This window comes from Trachypithecus francoisi, unplaced genomic scaffold, assembly GCF_009764315.1.
Source record: "Trachypithecus francoisi isolate TF-2019V2 unplaced genomic scaffold, Tfra_2.0 Lachesis_group5, whole genome shotgun sequence".
In the NCBI taxonomy this organism is placed as follows: Eukaryota; Metazoa; Chordata; class Mammalia; order Primates; family Cercopithecidae; genus Trachypithecus; species Trachypithecus francoisi.
In genome coordinates, this window is record NW_022681470.1 from 76,221,681 (window position 1) to 76,241,616 (window position 19,936).

Genomic DNA, 19,936 nt, shown 5'->3' on the forward strand with positions numbered 1-19,936 from the left:
TATGCATGCTAAAGTTAAGGTATCAACACAGTTTTTTATTCCGCTTACCCTTTCCCCCAACTTGCTCCTCTTCTTGTTTCCTCCATCTCTCTGAATGATACCTCTGAGTACTGAATTTCTCATGCAAAAATGGTGGCATCATTCTAGATTACTCTCCTTCCCTTGCTTCCCATGTGCAGTGCCAGAGAAAATCCACTAGCTCTACCTTCATGATATATATGCTAAATACAGATTCTTTTCAGTCTCCATTGCCATCCCATAACCCAATCCACTTCCATCTTTTCCCTGGACTACTTCGACAGCTCACTATGTCAGAAGGGCACAGTCTTTGGTATTTCTGTTGCTGGTAAAGAGAATGGTTTGCACCAATCCACCTTTTCTTTTCAATACAGTCCCTTTGAAAGACGTTGAGTTGGAAGAGGAGCGATGTCCGTGGCTGTGGGAGAGAGAAAAATTTTTCATTCTGTATAGGAGGTGGCCAGTATGAGACCCAACTTTTGGCTGCACTGGCAAATGTCCTGTTTTAGCCAGCTGAACAAGCTTCTGGAAGGAAGGTTGCACTCATAGAGACCACGATAGGTAGGCTGCAGTTCAGGAGGATTTCAGATCTTTTTTTTTTTCTGTTGTTTGGGTTGTGGCAGAAAGCGTGCAGGAAGATGCAGCACTGGAGAAAGAAGAATGAGGAGGCTGGCACAATAGAAGAGCAGCATTCCCATCCTCCAAATGTAGAGAAGTAGAGAAAAAAAATTACATGTTAGCTGAGAAAGAAAAATAGAACAAAAATGAAAAAGTAGAAAGCCTAACTTCCATTTTATCAAATTTCCACACTGTTGATGTCCATTAACCTCTTCATCTCTCATCATGTGATCCAAATTCCCTTCCAGAGCTAGAAGTAACTGATTATTCTGTGGATGCTGAGCAGACAACATAAAGTTTGCCTGAAAACGTGGTGCTGTTTGCTGATCCATTGCTTGGAAGTAATTGTTTCATAAGGACAGCTTGCTTCTGGCATGCTATGCTAAAATTGAGATGCTTGACTTTTCACCCTCCAAAGCCTAAATGTAAGGCATGAATATAGAAATCTGGCATTTTTCAATGCTCATATGTCCCAAAGCTGGAGAGCTGAAAATCACTAGGAGTACCAAACTGGTGTCCACTTTGGAATACTTGGCCCAAGAAAATGTATATTCTCATGCCGTAGGAAGTTGGTTTTGCAAAACGAAGGCTGAATTGGGGCCAAAAAGAAAGCACCATTTGCCAGAGGGCAGATGAAATGTGATAGTTTGCTGCACAAAGTTTCTTTTTAATAGTTATTTGCAGCTGCCATGACACATCTTTAACGTTGTAATATGCAGAACTGTTACTTAGAAATTCCAGCAGAGAGAAACAAATCTCAATTGTTTACATTTAAACATGATGTAGTAAGATACTAAAGGATAAATGTAAACATTATAGTTTGGACAAAGAAATGCATGTGAAACATGGCTCAAATCACGGCATAGACTGAAATGGTCTAGGGTGAAAAAATTGCTATTTTCATGGAAAAGCTATATTTACAACTATCTTAGTTAACAGACCTGCTTATGATGTGCTGTGAGAAAACATATTATTTTAGAAAGTATTTAAGTATTTTTAATTAATATGATGAAGGAACTCCATTGCTTTTAATAGAAGGGTTTAATTCTTCACAGATAATAGTAACTTTAATTATACTTGTTATTCCTTCTGAAGACATAAACACAATTATAAAAACTCATTATGTGGGATTTACGGGTTTGACAAAATTCATTAAAGATTTGATTTAAAAGTCAGAAACTACGTGCAATCAATACTAGACTATTAAAATAGACTAAAATTTGGCAAGCACATAGGAAACACAGTGTTAGCAAAAATGAAGACTTCAGGGAAAGGAAGAAAGGAAAGGAAGGAAGGAGTGAGGGAAGGAGGGAAGGAGGAAAGAAGGGAGAGAAGAAGGAAGGAAGGAAGGAAGGAAGGAAGAAGGAAGGAAGGAAAGAAGGAGGAAGGAAGGAAGGAAGGAAAAGGAAGGAAGGAAGAAGGAAGGAAGGAAGAAGGAAGGAAGAAGGAAGAAGGAAGAAGGAAGGAGGAAGGAAGGAAGGAAAGAAGGAAGGAAGGAGGAAGGAAAAGGAAGGAAGGAAGGAAGGAAGGAAGGAAGGAAGGAAGGAAGGAAGGAAAGAAGGAAGGAAGGAAGGAAGGAAAAGGAAGGAAGGAAGGAAGGAAGGAAGGAAGGAAGGAAAGATGGGAGGGAAAGAGGGAGAGAAGGAAGAAGGAAGGGAGGGAAGAAAGAAGGAAGGAAGGCAGAAGAGGGAGGGGAGGGGGAGATGGAGGGAGGAAGGAAAGAAAAGAAAGAGAGGAGGAAGGAAGAAAGGAGAGGGGAGGAAAGGAGAGGGGAGGGAAGGAAAGGGGAGAAAGGGGAGTGGAAAAAAGGGAGGGGAGGGGAGCGGAGAGAAGGAGAGGAAAAAGAAGGGGAGGGAAAGGAAGGAAGAAAAAGATCACTGAATAAAGAGTGAAATACAGAGGACCAAAGGCATAGGTTTTTAACTTTATTTTCATTTTATTCTATTCAACAGTAACTTTGAGAGTGTCAAGATGCAGTTTCTGATGCTAAATTTTTATTCTCTAATGACATTGGAAATAATTTAAGGTGTAATGCATACAGTAAAGTGTGTACAAAAAGTTGTTTCTGACTTCTAGTTCTTATTTGGAGAGATGACAGTTAATGGTGGAGACAGTTGTAATGTGTTCTTCATTCCCTTTTTACCATCCACAAAACTTGTCCACTGATTTGCTGCTGTTTTTATAAGATGTTGTTAATTGCAGAAATGGCAAGTTTTTAGTGAGAATAAAGTCACTGACCTGGGCTGATTTGCTTTTTGGTGGCTCTCTATTACTCTTCACCTTAAAACACAAAAAGCAAAACACCTAGCTCAGGAGCCAGACTTCCTGAATTCAAAATTGGCTCTCCCACTTACTCCACCATGTGACATTGGATAACTCATTTAACATCTCCTGGAGCAATTTCCCCACCTGTACAATAGAGATAATAATCCTAATGCCTACCAGAAGGTAATAAATAAGGATTAAATGAGATAACACAGGTAAAGCACTTAGAACGGTGTTTGGAATTTAGTAAGTCATGGCTATTGTTATGATTACCTTCTTCCATAGAAGTGGTTGGAGAACACATATGAATAAATAAAGTTTGCTTGAATCTGCTTCCCCTGTACCCATATTAATAAAGCATAACATTGTCTTACTATCTAATTGCAGTCTGTATGCCAGAGATGTTTCATGCAATAGACCAAATGTATTCCCTATATTTCCCAGCCTCCCTTCCAGTTAGATTGAGACTATGTAGCTGTGATCCGGTCACTGCACAAAAGGAAGTGATGAATGACACTTGTAGGCTAACCTGTAAAACCTTCAGCTCTCTCTTCCTCAGCCACCGCAGCCCTGAAGGCAATGTGTAGCGAGTGATGAAGTGACCATATGAAGGAGAGCCCTCCACCCTGCATCAGAACTCTCATAAATGTGAAATAAAGTCTTCCTTGTGTTAAGCCACTGATAATGTGTAGTTTGTTATTGTAATATTGCCTAGCATCATCCTCATTACTGCAGTGACCAAAGTGATGCATAGCTCCTTGGTAATGAGAATAAAATCATGTTATTCCAATTCCTTAACACGGCAGTGAGGTCTGCTCTCTCAATTAAAAAATATTTCATTCCTCTTTTGTCTTAATTTTCCAGCCTGGCACCATGGTTGTTTCTTAGCCGTAGTACTTGTATTTTATGTCCAATTTGGCATTATTTATTCTAATCTGAAGGGTATATTCACTATATGGTCTTAACACTCTGGACTGTTTGCTGGAGCTAAACATTTAAATATAAACACAATGAGTAAATTTCTGCTGATTCTTCTCTTTAGAGGATGCAGAACACAAAAAGACCCTTTGAAATAACAACTACGATGCAGGTAGGAATGGCGACGCCACCATGTGACACCTGCACACTTCAGGGGTCTTCTCTTAGTGATGCCTCAATGTTTAAGATTTATCTCAGTATTGTTTTTCCTTTTATAATTATTATGCAATATATGATCCTATGATTTCATGTTTACTTGAGTCACTAGTGGTTTTAAGTTGAGTGGAAAGATAAATGCACTGTGATTAGGTTATATTGTTAATTTTATTTGAAAAATTCTTTAAGGATGTTTTACACTTTAGACATCTAAAAGGTAGTGATAACATCCAAATACAAAATTATCAAAAGAACCGAAGACCTTCATTGTCCTATCCAAATGCCTAAGCACATATTTAAAATCAAAACAAACCACTGGACTAGAAAATGAGAAGTCAAGGACTAAAGTCATAATGATGACATATAAGTTGATTTGTATATCTTGAGGATTTTAGGAGCAGACATTAGGAGCAGATACAATGTGTATCTGGCAAAGAAAATCAAAGATCTGCATTAGGGACTACAATGGTCCTATAATCTAAAGTACAGAAATGCCTTTGGGGGAAGAGAAATATAAAAGAATTGATGCTGAAAGTCTCAATGGATAAGGTGATTTTAGTGTTCGAGACTAAATTTTTTGAAAATAAGTATCTGCTGCCAGGTGTATTTTTATGACACTATTCAATTAAAGTTTTAAGAGCCATATTTGCAAAGTTATTTATATACTATAATAGGACTCCAGGAAGCTAAGAGTCCTGGCCCTGATATTTTAGTGAAAAGCCCAAGGTACCATTATTTATGTAAAATTTGGATTTTATAGACAGAAATAAAAAACAAAGGACAAAACATATTAATACTTTAGAGAGTAACACATTTTGAATAATAAAAACACTGCTCCGTGCTAAGTATGTATACTGCTCAACAGAAGTAGGAAAACATGCCACTAAAGAATTTTTACAGTCCTTTTCTACTTGAATAACAATGACCTACTTAAAAAAAAAAGTGTATAAAAGGAATTGTTACTTTGTTTAAAGTTAAATACGCTCTGGTATAATAACAACAAGAGATATAATAGCAAATGATGTGAAGGAGTTGTGTGATTGTGTACATAATTTTGTGTTTATAATAACTATTTTCACCTAAAATATTAAAGTAATTCAGTCTCAAATATTTTAAAAACACCTTTGCAGAATGAATTGCAGAGCTAAGTTCAGCTGTTACCTGGACAGAAGAGATCTGTGTGATAAGCTATCACAAAACTTAGGATGCGGGTGCTGGTGTAAATTATCTAGTTTGCCTGCTGACAGCTTCTTTTCATTTTATCTCTGACAATGCAAGTTACAGGAAATTATAGCTCTTTGGAGATTTTCTCACTACTGTGATTTACTTATGAGGTATACTTCTCTTATGAGTTCTCTCTGTTTAGGTATTTCTAATCCTTGAAATCCCCCAGAAGAATATTCCATACTAGAGCACTCTTTATAAAATAAGTAATTCATTTTACATTTGATTTGTCTTCTGAATGTGTATCTGGCAAAGAAAATTATCCTGAAGTTTTCTTGGGCATGGTGATGGTTAACTTTATGTGTTACTTGCCTGGGCCACACGATGCCTAGTTATTGGGTTAAACATTATTCTGGATGTTTCTGTGAGGGTATTTTTGTATAAGATTAATACTTAAATTGGGGGACTTTGAGTAAAGCAGATTGCCCTCCATAACATGAGTGGGCCTCCTCCAATCAGTTGAAGGTCTTCAGAAAACAAAGGGACTGGCCTCTCTCAAGCAAGAGAGAATTCTACAACTGACAGCATTTAGACTTGAACCTCAACATTGGCTTTCCTGGGTCTCCAGCCTGACAGTCCACTTGAACATTTTGGACTTGCCAGCCTCCATAATCATGTGAGCAATTTTTTTTCTTCAGGTCTCACAATTTGTTCTCAAGTAATGTCTTATAATAAATATTTTTATAATGAGTATGTGTGTATATATACATATATACACATTACAGATATATATGCCATTATTTTCAATGGCAAAAACCACAATTAATTTTGAACCAACCTAATATATGTGTATATATGTGTGTATATATACATATGTGTGTATATATGCCTATATGTGTATACACACATACTCATACATCATTGTAAAAATACATAGATATAATGGAATCATGACAGGCCCATGTTATCTTGAAAGATTTCACAATGGCAACCCAGGGAATATTATAAATATCTTACTGGTCCTGTTTCCCTGAGAACCCTGACTAATATAAGCACTAGATACAAACCTACAGACAGGTTGTTCTGACTTATCCCTTGAAAAGAATATATTAACAAGATAATTCAGATGAGCATGAATTATGCTCAGCAGCCTCCCCATGGCATTATTATATTTTTATAAGGAAAGCCAGGTAGTCTAAATTGTCTGTGATTCTTTTTTCTTTTTCTTTGAGACAGAGTCTCACTCTGTCACCTGGGCTAGAGTGCAGTGGCACAATCTCAGCTCACTGCAACCTCTGCCTCCCGGGTTCAAGCGATTCTCCTGCCTCAGCCTCCAGGGCAGCTGGGATTACAGGCACGTGCCACCACACCCAGCTAATTTTTTTTGTATTTTTAGTAGAGACGGGGTTGTCTGTCATTCTTAAAAAGTGACATGAGGTCTTCTTACAAGGTTATGTTCTCTTAGGTTATGTTCTTTCCTAGCCATGGAGAGCATTTTCTTAATTTGCTTATAATTCCAGAACTGAGGAGAATGGTAAGAAAATAAGATTTCATCCTAAATTTCTGATTAATCATCAAAGAATATATTGCTAGAGGATGAGTCTAACTCTATTTAGCTCTTGGAAATGAGCCCCAAAGTCTAACTCTATTTAGCTCTTGGAAATGAGCCCCATCTACAACTGACATGAGAGCAGGTCCTTAATAGATCCTCCCGAGGACACAAAGTTGAGAGTAAAAAAGCAATCAACTAACTGTTCATCTTCACAGCATGCATTTTCCCTTCTGTGGAGTTAAAGTCGGGAGAAGATAGGAGACAGAGTTAGAAGGCTGGGTTCTATAGCATTCGTTGAAGAAACATTGTAAAAATACATAGAGATCATGGAATCGTGACAGGCCCATGTTATCTTGACAAGCTTCACAATGCCAACCCAAGGAATATTTCAAAGGTGGGACTCAAGCCAACAAAAATCTTTAGGACATGAGATAAAATGAATGGGGTAGCCGAATATGCTAGAAATGGAAGAAAAATTCTAGAGTTAAAAGTTATATGTATTCTCTCAAAGTTATATGCATTCTCTCAATAGATGTTTATTAGACATGGACTATGTGTCAACTACTATGTTAAATGATAAACTATACCAGTTTTGAGCTTAGATTGGCAAGCCTGATGGTAGGCAAAATAAATATCAACAACATATATATTAGCAAATGATGTAAAGGAATTAAGTGATTGTATGGATAATTTTGTGTTTATAACAACTGTTTTCACCTAAAATATTAAAGTAAAATATCAACAAGAGATATATTTAGAGTTTATCTTCATTTGCTACCAGCATATTTTCTAGTCACTACCATTTAAACATTTAAAAGCACATACATTGTTCAGATTTGTACAAGTAACAGTGAGTGACATGTGTTTTAAAAGTATTTTTTTTTTGCATCTGATTTTTTGTTTTTAAGTGAACAGCAATTTATGCGACAGAGAATAATTAGAAAAGAATCAGAACATTGGAGGAAGGAAAAAGGAAGTGGAGAAGTGAGAAAAAGATATGGAAAAAGAGGGAAGAGAGAAAGATTATGGAAGAATATTTAGATCTTCCAATTCTCCTTAAACATATGCAGTGCATACTCAGCAATTCTCCCCAAAAAGGCCAGAAGTCACTGGGATAAGCATCCTATATTTACTATGAAACATTTGCCTAAGCAATTGTTTTTGTTTTTTGTTTTTCCGTTTTATGTGTGCATGTGTGTCTAAGTTTTGACTTTGTTTAAAGCAATCTAGCCAGACAAACTAAATTTTAGTAAGACATTTCTTTTAAAAAATGACCAGTTTCCCTATTTTAACTGTTTACAGGTAAATAAAGATGTGATAATTACTCAATTGACTGAGCTTCATTCAATTTGCTGAGGACTCAAATAGAACAAAAGGTGGGGGAATGAAAACTTAATCTTGATATTGAGCTGGGACATCCATCTTCAGACATCAGTGCTCTGGAACTTAACACCATTGCCCCATCCCCCTACCTTAGGTATCAGGCCTTCAGACTTGAAATAAATTACAATGCAGACTTTTCTCTTTCTCCAGCTTGCAACTTCTCAGCCACCATAATTCCATGAACCAATTCCATATATATAATACAAACATATATGAAGCATATACACACACTAGATAGATAGATAGATAGATAGATAGATAGATAGATAGATCCTACTGGTTCAGTTATTCTGGAGAACCATGACTAACTCAGATTTTGGTACTAAGAGTGGTTTTAGAGGAACAGAATTTTAAAGACGACTTTTCTGAATTTCTTCTAGGGTTTCTGGAATTGGTACTCTAATTTGATTCAATTTAAATATGCTAATGACTCTGAGAAACAGAAGTATAAATAACATGACAAATAATTCAAAATAACTGCCATACAAATGTTCAATGATGTCATGAAAGCAATTAATCAGAAAATGAGAAATTAACATGAGAAAACATTGAAAAAAATTTTGGGGTAGACAAATACAATAACTGAATTGAAATATTTACTAGAGAGGTTCAACACAGACTCAGTTATGCAGAAGAAAGAATCAGAAACCTTGAAGACAGGTCACTTGAAATTAGCCAGTAAGGGGAGCAAAGGGAAAAAAATAAATAAATAAATAAAGCCTAAGGGACTTACAGAATACAGTCAAGTGAACCGTTACAGGATTCTACTTAACATTTAAAGAAGAACTAACATCAGTGTTTTTTAAATTATTCAAACAATTGAAGAAGAGGGAAGACAAAACTTAGGGGCCAAGAAAATGATATTATGGACCAATATCCTTGATAAATATAGATGCAAAAATAATCAAAAAATAGTAGCAAACCAAATTTAATATCAAATGTAATGGCACATTAAGAGGATATACACCATGGCCAAGTGGAATTTATCCTTGGAATGCAAGGATAGTTTGCCATATGAAAACCAAACCATATGAAACGTCACATTATCAGAACAAGTGATAAAAATCAGATGATCCTATCAGTAGATGCAGAAAAAGCACTTGAACAAATTTAATGCCTCTTCAACCAAAAACACTGAACAAACTAGGAATAAAAAGAAATTACCTCAACATAAAAAAGCCATATTTGAAAAACTCACAGCTAATATCATAATCAATGCTTCAAAAAATACCTGGAAGCTTTTTTACTAAGATCAGGAACAAGTCAAGGATACCCACTCATACCACTTCTATTCAGTACTATTTCTAGTACTGAAAGTCATAGCCAGAGCAATTAGGCAAGACAAACAAACAAAATGCACCCAAATTGTAAAAGAAGAAACAAAATTGTCCTTATTAACAGATGACATGATCTTATATATATAAACCATGAAGAAGTCCACCAAAACAAACCTGTTGGAGCTAATGAACACATTCAGCAAAGTTGCAGAATACAAACTTAGTATACAAAAATCAGTTGCATTTCTATTCATTAATAATAAACATCCAAAAAGGACATAAGGAAAACAATCTCATTTATAAGATTGTTAAGAAGAATAAAATACTTAGGTAAAACTAAGGAATACTTAGGTAAAATAAGGAAATGAAAGATGTGTACACTGAAAAATACAATTTATTGATGAAAAAATGAAAGAAGATTCAGATAAGGGAAAAGATATCCCATGTTCATGGAATAAAAAATTTAAAGTTTTAAAACTGCAGCCGGGCGCGGTGGCTCAAGCCTGTAATCCCAGCACTTTGGGAGGCCGAGACGGGTGGATCACGAGGTCAGGAGATCGAGACCATCCTGGTCTACACGGTGAAACCCCGTCTCTACTGAAAAAAAATACAAAAAACTAGCCGGGCGAGATGGCGGGCGCCTGTAGTCCCAGCTACACGGGAGGCTGAGGCAGGAGAATGGCGTAAACCCGGGAGGCGGAGCTTGCAGTGAGCCGAGATCGTGCCACTGCACTCCAGCCTGGGCAACAGAGCTAGACTCCGTCTCAAAAAAAATAAAAATAAAAATAAAATAAAATAAAATAAAATTGCCCATTGTACCCAAAGTGATCTATAGACTCAAAGCAACTACCATAAAAATCCCAATAGTATTTTTTGCAGAAATAGAAAAAATAATTATAAAATTTATATGAAACCATAAAAAAAACCCAGATAGCTAAAAACACCTCACACTTTCTGACTTCAAAACATATTACAAAGGTAGAGTAATCATAATAGGATGGTACTGGCATAAAGACAAACCTATAGACAACAGAGGAAAATAGAGAGTAAAGAAATAAACCCTTACACACTAGGTCAAATGATCTTTGGTAAGGATACCAAGACCACAGATGGGAAAATGATAGTCTGTTTTACAAATGAGTTTAGGAAACCTGGATGCCCACATGCAAACGAATGAAACTGGACTCATCTTTCACATTACACAAAAATCAACTCAAAATATATTAAATCCTTAAGTGTAATACCTAAAACTATAAAACTCAGAGAAAAAAACATAGGAAGAAAGCTTCATAACCTTGGTCTTAGAAATGATTTCCTTGATATAACACTAAAAGCAGAGGCAACAAAAGCAAAATACACAAGCCAGATTAAATCAAACTAAAAAGCTTGCATAAAGCAAAGGAAACAACAGAATGAAAAGGGAACATATAGAATGGGAGAAAATATCTATAGACCATATATCTGATGAGGGGTTAATATCCAGTCATGTGAGGAACTCCTACAACTAAATAATGAGAAAAAAATGAAATATTTGATTTTTAAAATAAAGAACTCAAAGAGACCTTCCTCCAAAGAAGACATACAAGTAGTCAACATGTACATGAAAAGACTCTCAATATCACTAATATTCAGGAAAATGCAATTTAAAACCATAATGAGATATTACCTCATACTTCTTAAGATGACCATTATCAAATAAAGAACAAAAACGAAACAGAGAGCAACAAGAAATAACAAGTTTAGGCAAGGGTGTGAAGAAAAGGAAACCCTTGTACACTATTGGTACAGATGCAACTTGTGTAATCATTATGAAAAACAATATGGAGGTTTCTCATCATTGAAAGTAGACCTATCATATGATCCAGCAATCCCACTTCAGGTATTTATTTAAATAATTCAAAAGAGGATCTTGAAATAACATGTGCACTTTCACTTTCATGTTCATTTTGGCACTATTCACAATAGCCTAGATGTAAAAACAACTAAAATCCTTTGATAGATGAATGGATAAAGAACATTTGGCATAATCATGCAATGGGATACTTTTCAGCCTTGAAAAAGAAAAAAAATTATCCTATGCCATAATATGGGTGAACTATGAGGATATTATGTTAAGTGAAATCAGCTAGTTATAGAAGGACAAATACCACATGATTCTACTTATATGAGGTATCAGAGGTAGTAAAAACTCATAGAAATAGAAAGTTTAATGTTAGCTGCCAGTGACTCAGGGTGGGGGAAATGTAGATTTGCTATGCAATGAATCTATAGTTTCAGTCATGTAAGATGAAAGCTCTAGAGATGTGTTGTACAACAATGCACATGAAAATGTGTTAACAGAGTAGGTGTCATCCTATGTGTTTTTTTTTTACCATAATAAAGAAAAACAATAAATCATATAAAGTATGACTTTGGCCACAACAAAATTAAACTAAAATTAAATAATGTGAATTCATCCTGAAAATACTAAAATAAATGAAAATAAAGCAACATCTTTTTTTTTTTGAGATGAGTTTCACTCTTGTTGCCCAGGCTGGAATGCAATGGTGCGATCTCGGCTCACTGCAACCTCCGCCTCCCAGGTTCAAGCAATTCTCCTGCCTCAGCCTCCTGAGTACCTGGGATTACAGGCATGCACCACCACGCCTAGCTAATTTTGTACTTTTCAGTATAGACAGGGTTTCTCCCTGTTAGTCAGGCTGGTTTCGAACTCCTGACCTCAGATGATCCACCCTCCCTGGCCTCCCAAATTGCTGGGATTACAGGTGTGAGCCACCACACCTGGCCCAATATATTTCTTAATAACCTCTGGGTCAAAGAAGGACTCATAAGGGAAATTAGAAAATATTTTGAACTAAAAGTAAATAAAAACAAGTTAGTCCGGTTCCGATCAGTAGACAGAAACCACAGCAAAATGTTCAACATGAACATTTTAGGGTGAAGAACTATTAACTAGTAAAGGGTTAATAAAATAGGTAACTAGTGGAATGTAGGAGTAATAAATGCAAAAATCATCTCTTATTTCTGGTGAGTAAGAATACAGATGAAAGGAGTTTAGAAGTTGGAAGATATTCCCCTCCCCTCGCTTGTCTAAGTTACAGACTTTATTAGAGAAAGTATAGCTACTACAAGCAACTACACCCTACCTATGGCCAACAAACTTGCCAGAGGTTGCAGCCAGAGCTCATTCATAAGAGGAATCCACTGGGTATCTGGAAAATTCAGTAGAGGGTCAGGTCGGCTGGAGCTGTTCTATGGAAACTCCCTGCAGGGTGCCCATGAAGTGACAAGCTGGTCAAAGGTGGTCTGAAGAAACAATCCATTGCTGAAATAACGGAGGGCCATGGCCACTATGCAGAAAAAGGCCCTCATGGTGGGTGCCTGTAATCCCAGCTATTTGGAAGCTGAGATAGGAGAATCGCTTGAACTCGGAAGGTGGAGGTTGCAGTGAGCCAAGATCAAACCATTGCACTCCAGCCTGGGCAACAGAGTCAGACTCTGTTTCAAAACAAACAAACAAAAATTACTAACATTTCCGTATTATCCTCATGTAGTGCTGTCTTCCTGGAGCTCTTCCACCAGAAGCAGCCCTCTGAACTGCTGGAGAACCTCATTGATGACTGAGTATTGTTGAGCCACCTGCACAACACTGGTTACTGCGGGAGAAAAAGAAAAATCACACCAGAAAGAAACCTCTTCCTTTGCTTTGAATTGCAGTGATCCCCGAGCACCCACTAAAGCTAACATTGAGCAGCTGTCTAAAGGGAAATTTTTACAGGGTTCGTTTTCAGTTTCCCAAAGCAGGACAAAAATGGATGGGTGTGAGATGAGAATCAATTAATAACCAGCATAATAACATATCAAAATTCATAGACTGAAGCAAGAAAGTAGGATTTAGAGTAAAATTTATAGCATAAAATGCTTGTATCAGGAAGAAAAACAAGGTCTCAAATCTGTAATATATCATCCTTAAGTTCTCAAAAAAAACCTGTGATATATTCTTCCACCTTAGAAAAAAAAGAGGAAATTTAACCAAAATATGCAATAAAATAGAAAAAAAAATAAAAATAAGTATAGGAATAATTAAAAATGGAAACAGAAAAACAAGTGAAAAATGGATAAAACCAAAAGATGTTTCTTTGAGAGGGTCAATAAAATTGATAAACAACTAGTCAGTCTGAACATACCAAAAAAGGGCATCAGGAATGAAAGAGGGAACATTAATACTGATCCTACAGGAATTAAAAAGATAATAGGGAAATGTTAGTATATAGTCCTATGCTAGTAATGAAATTAAATTCATGGATAAAAATCTTCCCACAAGGAAAACTCTAGGTCCAAATGATTTCATTGGGGAATTTAAAGAAATATATTTAAGTATATTTAAGTAGAAAATTGATACTAGGAGTTCTCAAACTTCCGGAAAATAGATGAGAAAGACAAGCTTCCCAATTCCTTTTATGAGGCAAGCAGTACCCTGATGTCAAAAATGTCAAAGATATTACAAAAAATAATAAATTGTTGACCAGTAACCCTCGTTAACACAGACACAACAATTGTTACTTTCGAAAAATTAAATTAAGGAAAATATTTTAAAAAGATAACACATCGTTACCAACTGGCTTTATCTCAGGAATGCAAGGTTGATTTTACATTTGAAAATCAATCCATGTAACTCATTGTTTATTACAATAAAGGAGAAAAGCCATGTTAAATCAAGGTTGTCCTAAAGCTGCCTCCTTACATATTTTAAGTTCGGCCTAAAGACTTCTCTGTACATCTTGAACTGTAACAAGTGGAGGTGTAAACAGACCCTAGCCTACCCTTGTGCCAGTCACCGAGTTTTGGCCAATCAAATGTAGCCAACTGTTTGAACCATTTTCAAATAAGGCAAACTTTGAGTTGTAACCAACCCAGCTGTTTCTGTACCTCACTTTCCTTTTTCTTTCCATAAAATCTTCTTCTGCCACATGTTTGCACTAGACTCTCTGAGTCTACTCTGACGCAGGAGGCTGCCAATTTGTTAATCATTCACTGCTCAATTAAACTTTTTTAAATTTAATTTGGCTGAAGTTTTTCTTTTATCAGCCATAATAGATGCAGGGAAAGTATCTGACAAATTTTATTTACCCATTTATGCTAAAAACTCTCAGCAAACTAAAACAAGAAGGAAATTTCCTCAATTTAAACAAATTTTATATATATATTTTGTTTTTTTGGGGGGTGTGTGTGTGTGTGTGTGTTTATACAAATAACACAGTAGTTAATGGTGAAAAACTGAAAGCTTCCTCTCAAAAATCAACACTCATTCATAATATAAAAATTCTCAGCAAACCAAAAATTGAAGGCAACTTATATATTCTGAAAAAAAAATCTACAAAAAACCGACTACTGACATATTTAGGGGTGGAACACTGAGTGATCATGAACATGGCAAGAATAACTGTTCGCACCAGCTCTTTTTGACATTATCCTGACAGTTGTAGCCAAAGCAAAAGGTAAGTAAAAGAAAGGAAAGGCATACACATTGGAAAGGAAAAAATAAATGTCTTTATGAATAGATGCCATGGCTGTTTATGGTGAAAATCTTAAGTCTAACAAAAACCCACTAGAACTAATAAGCGAGCTAAAACTTGTACCTTAAAAGATACTTGTATTTTAAAATAATTAAATTAGGACATTAACAATAGCATAAAATATGAATTATGGATAAACTCGACCAAATATATGCAATTCTTCTACACTTAAAACTATAAATATATACTAAGACAAATTAAATAAGACTTAATAAATGGTGGTACATGCCATATTTGTTGATTGGAAAACATGATATTGTTGATATGTCTCTCCAAATTCTCTCCTCAAATTCATCTCCTCAAATTGATCAATGAACTTATTCATTAAAATTGGAAATCAAAAAATTCTAACAAGTTTATTTGTTGAGACTGACAAGTTGATGTTAATTTTATGTGGAAATGCAAAAGACTTAGAATAGTTAAAACAATTTTGAAAAAGGAAAACAAATTTGGAAGAGTAAGAGATTACATAAGAGATTATGATATCTTATTTCAGACTTTAAAGCTACAGCTATCAAGATATTGGTTATTGGTATGAACAAAGACATACAGATCAATGGGCCAGAATACAGAAAATAGATATAGACACACAAATATGGCCAATTAATTTCAACGAAGGTGTTAAGGCAGTTCAAAGGGGAAAATATAGTCTTTTCAATGAATGTTTCAGGACAACTGTGGATATTCATATGCAAGAAAATAAATAAACCTCCCTTACCTAATACTATATATAAAAATTAATTTCAAATGTATGCTAGATCTAAATAGAACAGCTAAAATTTTAAAACTTTTAGAATAAAGCAGAAAATTCCTCTGAGCAGGGAATAGAAAAAATTTCTCAGATGGGGATGAAAAGCACAAATCATGAAATGATAAACTGAGCTTCATCAAAATATTTATAAATTGTTATTTAGGGAGTAGTTTCAAAAATGAAAGGGTAAGTTACATGCTAAGAGGTAGTATGTTCATGACATAATATGATAAAGGAGGTATATATTAAATATATAAATAACTCTCACAACTCTGTAATAAAAAATATGCAATTTAAAAAGGGAGAAATATATGGACATATTACCAAAGAAGACATACAAATAGCAAATAAGCACACAAAAAATACTTAATGTCAGTAATGTTTAGAAAAATGAAAGTTAAAAGAACAATGACATATCTCTACATGACCACTAAAATGGCTACAGTTTTAAAAGCTGATAATCCCCAGGGTTGAAAAGGATATGAAGTGACTGGAGATTGTATATACGCATATATTGCTAGTATATTGCAGAATATTGCATCTACTTTAGAAAGCAATATGGCAGTTTTTTTAGAAAGGCATTATAAGTTCTAGCAATCCTACTTCTAGGTATTACTTTTTTTAAAAAAGGAAAGCATATAGCCACAAAAAATGTGTGCTTGGAATTTTCATAGAGCTTTATTCTTAATATAGGTCCAAATCAGAAACAAACAAAATATCCATCATATGGTGAATGGATAAACTCATTTTATTATAATCATATAATAGGCTCAAGAATTAAAAAAAAAAAGTTTAAAAGAAGTTAAACTTTTAATACATGAATCTCAAAAGCATTATGCTAAATGAAAGGAACCCAGTACCAAAGACTGCCTCGTGACATATTACATGACCTATGAACCTCCATTTATATGAAATTCTGACAGAACTAGAGTAAAAGGAGGAGATCAGTGTTTGCTGAAAAAGGATTGAGGGTGTAAAGACTGACTGCAAGGGTCATGAAGGAAAATTTGGATTGATGGAAACGTTTTATGTCATGGTTGTGATGGTGGTTACACAACTTAATTTGTCAAAATTAATCAAATGTTACCTTTTAAGATTGGTACATTCTTTGTATACATATTATACTTCAATAAAAGTTAGTTACATGAACAAATTAGGGTAAAATCACTACTCTGTCATGTCCTGTTTACTTTAAAATCCCCCAAAATCCCCCAGAATAACCATGTAAGAGGAGTATTTTAATACTCTTCTTGGAAAGGAAGTCTTATGTGTGTGCTCTGGAGTTGAGTTAAAATCTTGAGGTATTTCTGATAACTTTTGACTGCACAATCTCCCTTCAACCCTCAGAATGCAGCCTTCAAAAAATAAGAGGAGCTGCTAGGGTACAAATAGATTCCTAATATGGTTATGTATAGGGTAATTTCACAAAAAGATTCCCAATATTACAATTTTGTAGATAGAAAATGTATTGTCACACATAATGTTTAAAAATAAAATATCAATTGTTTTTTGTTGATATACTTAATTCTTGGTCTCTGGTTTCCCTGAAAAAGCATTTGGTTTTCCAGTTATTTTCAATCTTTTTCACTGGGGATACTTGAAAATTATTCAGTTGGTTAACACTAAGAAGTCTCATCTCTGTATCTATCTACTATAGCTTAGAATTTTTCATATTATAAAATGTTACATATCATAGATATTTTGCCTGCTATGCTGATTTAAGCATTATATTTTAATCTGTTTTGTGATTAGTATAAAATTTCAAATCATATGCCACACTGGTTTTAGATTTTGTGACTTAAAAATCTGTAATTAAATTCCATTTTTTGAGTTTTTAAAAGTGATCTGCAAGACACTTAAGCTGTATAAGTTTTAGTTTCTAAATTTGTGTTAAAATTTAAACAGAATTCATCAAAAACCATTTAGAGTAATTCTGATGTAATTTAAATTAAATTACATCAGAGTTTCAGTTTCTTTCATTTTATTTTTCTAATACAAGAAGGGAAGTGTTCTAAGGCTCTAGATGAAAACACATACTGAAAGAAAACCTCTATACAATTAGGCAAGTATACTTAATTAAAATTGCTACTTGGCTAATATGATTTCCATAATCCCATACACTGTAATATTGTAAATATTATTTATGCCCAAAGTGTGCATCTTTGTGAAGAAAATTAATGGGTTATGAGGAGAAATAAAACAGATTTTATTATTCTTTGGTATTTTAACCATCTACCCTTATCTTCCTCTTAAATGTCTGACAGCACTTTAGTACAGGAAGTCTGATATAAAGGGAATATCTGTAGCTAAAGCTATAGACAGATGCTCAAATTATGAAATTAAAACATGAGGACAGTTTTGTTCCCATAATTAAGGTCTGTTCCTCACTTTCCTGCTTAGAAATTGAATTGCTCAAGTTCTCTCTTTTAGGCAGAGTTGTCTACATTCATCACATTTACAGATCTCCGACTGAGAAAAGTTTTAGCATTATATTCAGCTTTGTTGCAAAAATGTCAGCATTGTCTTGTACTTGGGATGGCTGGTTGTGTGTATTGGCCAAGGTCTACTCAGGGAAGGGTACTCTTTGTTTGACTGAATCACCTGAGACCACAGAGAAAAGGTGCCCTGGGAATAATTAGAACTGGCTGATCAGAGGAGAAGCAGAAATGTGGAGCTGTCCAAAAGAGAGAGGTGGAGAACTAGTTTGAAGTCAAAACTAAGCCAAAAGAACTGATGAGGTTAAGAAACCAGCAGGAAGGCATACTTCAAGTGTAAGCAAGTGATGCTTAAGACTGAAGGTGTGTAATTGGGCTCAAGCTGCCCAAAACAACAGTGATATTTTCTTTGCTTCTCTTGGTGAAAGAGCAGTGTCAAGACTTAAACATTGTATAAGAACCATTTTGCCATTTTAAACAAATCAACATTTGCAAACCATGTTCCTCCCTGCCCTATGGTTACTCCATGTAAGCTTTTGGTTACAAAAAGCCCTCAGAACAAGAAATGCAGGCCAGTTGTAAAGCCTTCATTCACGAAGGCCCAGCCTCAGGGCTAAATGGGAGAGTTCTGCCAGCCATCAAACTTAACAGCCTTTAAACATGTGCAACATTTCTCTAAGCAAATTGGTTCCTTAATATGGTAAAATGTGCAGCACCCAAGGGGAAATACTGGTGATCTCATTGCCCAAAACTGATGGAGTCACAGCACTGTATTCCTGAAAAGCACTCATATTTTCCACTTTGATAAAACCAGAAGCAAATATGAGAGTCAGTAGGTTTTCACATCCATTGTTCATTCTCACTTAACTTTTCCTCCTATATAGCAGAGCACAGTGGTTTAATTCACAGCTTATGGGATTTTTTAAATATAAACCATTCAAATTTTTTCTATATTAATCAGTGGTTTCTAAAGATCCACAGGGATAAATAAACCCTGTAAGCTAGCAGGGGTTTCTTGTGGCACAACCACTGGTAGTTATAAACAGTAAACAAAACATAGTAACCATTTGAAGCACAAGAGATTGCTGTATCACACAGGGCATAAATCATTAGCTTAATAATTTCAGCAGCAGTGTCTCCAAAGCAAAATTAAGCCAACAGTTCCCCCTGTGGCAATAATGAAGTACTGTAACGGTAAAATAAAAAAACAAAACAAAACAAGAGAAGGCATGATTATACCTCAGAAATGATTGAAAATTCAAGTTCAATAAATAACTATAGGACTCTCATCTCTGTGCTGCTCTTTGGAGAGGTGGGAGAGGGCTTGTCTCCAACCTCCATATCCATTCTTGTAGGCAGTTTGACATGCACAAGTGCACTTTCCCTTAAGCCCCCACAATTCACATGCGCTGTAGGTAGGGCATGAAAGTGATGACATATAACAACTGAGAAGATGACAAACTTCTCTCAGCTGTATAGACAGACATTATTCAGAGATTGAGAGAGCCAAAAGAGTGCTAGGCCTAAGACAGTTCAATGTTGAGCTGGGCCATAAAGACCTGGATACATGTCTTCCTCAAAAATTTGCCAAGTGTCAAAGTTCATTTTTTAAAAGCTTGCTAACAATTTGGTGATTTGGGGTAAGTGCTATGCAACGTTATCAGATAAAAGGAGTTCAGGGAGACCATCTTGATTCCTCTGCTGTCAAGTCAATACTATAAAATCTTCATTTTTTACTCTTTATTCATCCATTTTATTAAATC

The 19,936-nt window shown here is 35.2% G+C and overlaps 1 long non-coding RNA gene across 1 annotated transcript in view; it reads right to left on the reverse strand.

Annotated features, from left to right (window-relative positions):
- Window positions 1-324: 324 nt before the first annotated feature.
- LOC117074244 overlaps window positions 325-19,936 on the reverse strand; it is a 128,307-nt gene continuing 108,695 nt past the window's right edge. Inside the window, exon 3 of the long non-coding RNA XR_004433534.1 lies at window positions 325-717. This is a non-coding gene — a long non-coding RNA (uncharacterized LOC117074244). The remainder of the gene's footprint in view (window positions 718-19,936) is intronic.